Here is a 6,000-nt window from a genome sequence, read left to right as displayed (position 1 = left end):
GATGAGGTTTTGCCGTTGGTTCAGCATGCAAGTTAATTTGAGGTTTTTTAGTTTGCTTTCTACCTGCCTTTTGTTCTGAATCCAGTTAATTTGAGGGTGTATTAAAAACTTCATTGATGTTGGCAAGCGACAACTATACTTGTTGATTGTCTAAAAGAGATATTTCTTTCACCCATGGGTATCTTGTAGGGGTAAAAAACTTGCACATAATATGGATTAAAGATGGTGTCACACCCGAAGAAGCCATATATAATTAAAAGCACTGGAAATATATTTATTATTTCAAGTATAATTATAAGTTTTTTTTGGAGAAATTTGAAAAACTTTTTTCTAAATAGTACATCACCCTACTAAACATCACTCGCAAGAGAATCCCTCTCATCTCTTGAATTCACATCCTTGTTATTTTCCTTTAACATGTCCACTTGGGGTGATTATTTTCTTCCCATGACTCCATTATACAACAAAAGTTATGATTTCATTCATAAATATGATTTAGTGGACTTTATTTGTTCTACCTTTATAGTTAGTCTTTTATTTATTATGATAATGGAGTTGTTTTTTTTCTTTCACTGCAATAATGGAGTTGACTAAGTTAATGTACATCTTATTATCTCTTGGAATGTATCTTTTAAATTTTCACTCGTATTTTTAAAATTTTGAACTTCTTCCCATGTAATTGAGAATGAAAATATATCGTGTCAATTGCTACCAAAGTCAATAAGGATAACTTAGGTATCAAGGAATTGAAATATGAAGAATTTAATTAGAATACGTGAACAATGTAAATGTTTTACATACTTTTGATCAAATAATATAAATAAAAAATGTTTACATTTGTAACAATTAGTGAACTTATATTATATATTAAATATGAATCTAATGCTGTTGAGAACTTATATTAGTTGAGGTTGATCCAATAACCGTTGGCTTTACAAAGGAAAGATCGTTTTGTTTGTTGATGAAAAGTGAATTAAAAGTAAGGGAGAATAAGCTGTGCATCTTCATTGGCCAATTTTATCTTTTGTTTCCTATCCACTTTGTTAATGAGATTGCAAGCTATGCATATTACCACCGCATGCTAAGAATAGTAGTGGGTAAATTGGGTTAAAAATGGAGGATCGAAAATCCCTACTCAAGAAACAAAGGCAGGGCTCTTTTACTTGCAACCATCGCCTAGTTTCCTTCATCCTTTACAAACAAACTATCTCATTTTGCAAGGAAAAAAAACATTCAAATCAAAAAGAAATTGTTCATCCTTCTTGGTTCCTTTTGGAGACAAATTAAAACAACTTTCTAACCATCAACTTAACCGGTTCTTTGTATTTCTCTATAAAAACTCTTAATCCCGAACTACCTTTCGTTATGACTACCAAATTCTCGAGTTAACTCGCTAACTCTTACAAGTTCACTTTTCCTCTGTAAATTTTTTTTTTAGTAGACTCTGGATAAACTTGATGGACTCTAAGTAAACTCTAGAGTTTATCATGCAACAAGTTAAAAAAATTAAATTAAAACACAAGTCATTTTTGGTTGTTTTATGTTTATTTAGTATTCAAGATATCTTTATTTGGTGTATTGTTTTCAAATTGAAAAATTCTTACCTCTAATAACATCAAATATTTGTTCTCTAACAACATCAAATCTTCAATGGAAATATTGTATCACTATTATAACATCACCAAATCACGATTATATCTTCCTAGAGGCACAACGTTCAGGGAAGCTTCCTTCAAATAATAGGGTGCCTTGGAGAGGAGACTCAGCACTCGATGATGGCAAACTCGTTAATGTATATATCTTTCTATCTCTTAAAAACACATAAACAGATTAACAAACAGAGAAAATGAATATTTTTGGAATATCATATAATATAATATGTGTGTACATGCTTGTAGGTGGACCTTGTTGGGGGGATACTACGATGCAGGGGACAATGTGAAATATGGTCTCCCAATGGCTTTCACCGTTACTACGCTAGCATGGGGGGTGCCATTTTTTATAAGTCAGAATTTAAAGCTGCAAATGAGTTGGATAATATTCACGATGCCATTGGTTGGGGTATCGATTATTTTCTCAAAGCTAGTTCTCGACACAAAAGATTATACGTGGAGGTATAAGCCAAAACAGACGATGGAACACAGTTAGTGTGTTCCCATCACTACCCCGAATAACAGTGATAGTCTCTGTGACCTCCAGACTATAGAAGGTTGTATGAGTATCCATGGAGGTATAAGCCAACTCTATGGAAGCATAACCTTGTTGAACTTCTAATTCTCACAGTCGAAACATGAAACAAACCAATACTACAACTCTCCATTCGTTTGGCACCCAAATGAAATGACCATTAAGAATGAAATAATGAAAGAGTTCTCCACCCGGCCAAGAGAATTGTTAGCCAGTGTTTATTTTTCTTATTCATCAATAATACGATAACATCAGTTTATATAATAGTACAATAAGTTTGAACTTGATCCAAATGACTAAAATTTCTTCTGCTTTATATGATTGTCAAACAAATAAAAAGTTATTCTATGTATCCATACTTACATCTCCCATTATTGGGGGCAACAGCTAGTTTGGGTATGTTGGGGGATATCATTATTGCCGAACCAAATGCTTATATTGCATTTGTTGGTAAGGGAGTAATTGAACAGAAATTGAATAAGGCAAGGTTCACAAGGAGCTGATTATTGCATAAGGACTTATTTGATTAGATCTTACCGTGTAATCTTTTAAAGGGCATGCTAAGGGAGTTATTTTCAATTTCATAATTTATTTTCTGACTAAAATCCGTTTACCATAACTGTGCAATATCTTAATCGGGGATAATATCTTATTTATAGATTTTTTTTTCTCCACCATTAATATGATAAAAAAATATATAAGTGGAAAAGGTAATTGAATTATATTTAAAAGTTAAAATAATAATTATTTTGATATAATCTTTTTCTCATAGGACAATTATAATTAAACAGAAAAAGTACTAACATTTTTAATGAATTTTTTATTATTAATTAAAATTTATAGAATTACTAATAAGATTCCTTTATTTTTAGGGATACAAATAAAATTCCTTAAAATAAACTATGTATGATGGGAGGAAGATTAATTGGGTGCTCAATAAAGATCTCAATACCTTCTAGTTGTACCAAACAAAAAACATTTTTTTTAATTTTATATACATACCCATTTATATGTTGATATAGACAAATGTGAATATGGTTATTAGCAAAACATTTTAGTAAAAAACAAAATGGTTACTGGCAAAACATGGTAATAAATATAGTGACATTTCAACCCTTAGCTATGATAATTATTGATTGAGTGTATATATATTTACTTTTACATTAAATATAGTGTTAGGGGGCACTTCCTCTTGACACTTTTACGACAGATTGAGCATATGCTTAGATTATTATATTTTAGAACAATTCTATGTTTAAAAAATTAATAGTCGATAAAATAATTGCATAAGTATGCTATTTCTTTTTGTTAGTGATAGTTATATAATGTTAATAAATAGAATTTTATTTAAAAATAAATAAATATTATTTGTATAAATAACTAGTGTAATTAGAATTTACTAATATTTTATATTTTTATTAACGAACATTTCATGTTTTACACATTTTTTATTTAAGCAAAATTTTAAAATATATTTATGATTATAAAAGACGTACACGTGATTAATATAAATAAATTACATAGTTACTTTAGATTTAGGGGGGAAATGAAAAAGATTAACATGAAAATTTAAATAAATGAGATTTGTGAGGACAAATTATATAGAAACTAAAAAATAATTAAAGTTAAGACTTGAGAAATAAAATAAAATTTTAAATAATTAACTATTTATTATGAAAAAATATAAATAAGTGTTAAATGACAATAAAGTAATATGGTTAAGAAGAAAAATAATAAAAAATATTCTCGCATTTAAGAATGAGAATGTAAGTTTAAGAAGACTAATTAAACTATACATCGTTATATTGTTTAATAAATTTGACAAATTATGTATCATAAAACTCACTATATAACGTCATAACATATTATTAAATAATGAAAAATCATTATACACTAACAATTAATTAACATTTAATTGATAATAATATTCTATTAATTAATAAAATATAATGCACGACACAGGATATAAATGCTTACTATCAAATTTTAATTAAATATTATATAACCTAAATCAAATTAACATTGTTTTTTTAAGGAAAATTAACATTGTTAAGACTTAAGAGTACAGTTAAAACATTTTTTGTGTATATTATTATCAAGTTGGCATATGGTTTTAAAAAATTATTTGTTGAGTATTAATTTTAATATTCAAATATTTTTTATTATATCTGATAATAGCGTAATGAAATTGACTAAATTTAAAATATATCAATATCAGGTCGTAATTTTGTAATGCCAATAATATTTGGTTATGCTGATTGTAATAGAAGTGAATTATAATTACTTTTAATGAATTACATATATAATATTAAGAAGAGCTTGCTTAAACCTTTTGAGAAATTATTTTTAAGTTTGGACTATTAATTTTTCATGTTAGGTTTGATTTTTAAAAAATAACATTTTCAGGAAATAATGTTTCTCTGAAATATTTTTGTCAAGTTTCTCACAAAAATATTCTCATAATAGGATGTGAAAATCTAAGTTTCTCAAATTAAAAATAAATAATTATGATAAAATATCATGTTACTCTAATTAAATTATTTAATGAGATAAATAATTAAAAATAATAATAAATATACTATTTTACTTTTTACTTTTATATTATTAGAAAACTTATGACAATATTTATTATCAACCAAAAAAATTTAGTCATTTATAGTAATCATTCTCATAGGATTTATGATTCACGGACACCAAATTTTTTTTCTTATACCAAACGCTCTTAGTTCTAATATCATAAGTATTTAAAAAAAAATTTGAAAAACTTAAACATTTAAAAATGACTGTGAATGGGATAGTTTTTTTTCTCAGGATTCATAAGTGTTTGCGTGATTTGTAGACTTTTTATCTATATGACTGGGTTTAAATTAACTTGTATTCACGAATAAGTTGTTTACGCTGTGAATAGGATAGTTGTTTTTCTGCATTTTTAGTATTTAAACATTAAACAGTTGATATTATATGGAATTGGTTTTATTATTTATATAGAGATTTTAGAAAACTATTTAAAGGAAGAAACTCTCATCATATCATTTGTGATTAAAAAAGATAAACATGACTATTATTTTCTTTAACTTAAGATTAGGATAGTGTAACCTAATCTTGAAGATATACGGAAAATAGTTCTTAAAAAATATTTTAAGAAACCATTTAACCGTCCACGTTGCTCTTGGTGTGGGCATTTGATTTGGATATCGCGTACGAGAGATTGTATTGAGATACACGTGGCTTATATGCTCACGACAGGATCAATAGTCATTAGTCACAAGCGACATTTGCTATATCCCATTTCTGATTCCTTTTATTCATTTGTTGTCTTGCAACTCGATTCCCAATTTCATTATCCTCCTCTTAAGCTAGCCTTTGATACTCTCATTCACTCCTCGTCTTGTTCCATTAATGAAAGGCTTCCTAAAATACCTAATCTTAATATACAATTAGTACTGAATCTATGGGATGATGAGAAAATATCTAACTCTATACTCCTTTAATTACTAATGAATAAATATTGTAACGAAATATTTTTTAGTGTCTTTCATGAACACGTGATAAGAAGTTGTGTTATTTCGTGTTTAGTTTTAAACTAATTTGCAACATTTAATTTTTCAAGTTACGTGTTTATTGGCGCACGATATACATAATATTTTATATTTTTATGTTTTAAAGTAGTAATACTTTTAAGAGATTTTAAGGGTGGAAATATGAAGAGATGTTTTTGCGGATGTGGATAAGGGCAGGCCTTCGGCATTAATTAATTTAATGAGATTGAATAAAAGTAAAAGAAATAGAGTGTTAGGTTATCTTGTTGAATAG

The sequence above is a fragment of the Glycine soja genome, chromosome 4 (assembly GCF_004193775.1).
Source record: "Glycine soja cultivar W05 chromosome 4, ASM419377v2, whole genome shotgun sequence".
Classification (NCBI taxonomy): Eukaryota; Viridiplantae; Streptophyta; class Magnoliopsida; order Fabales; family Fabaceae; genus Glycine; species Glycine soja.
Note: the sequence above shows the minus strand (reverse complement) of the source record.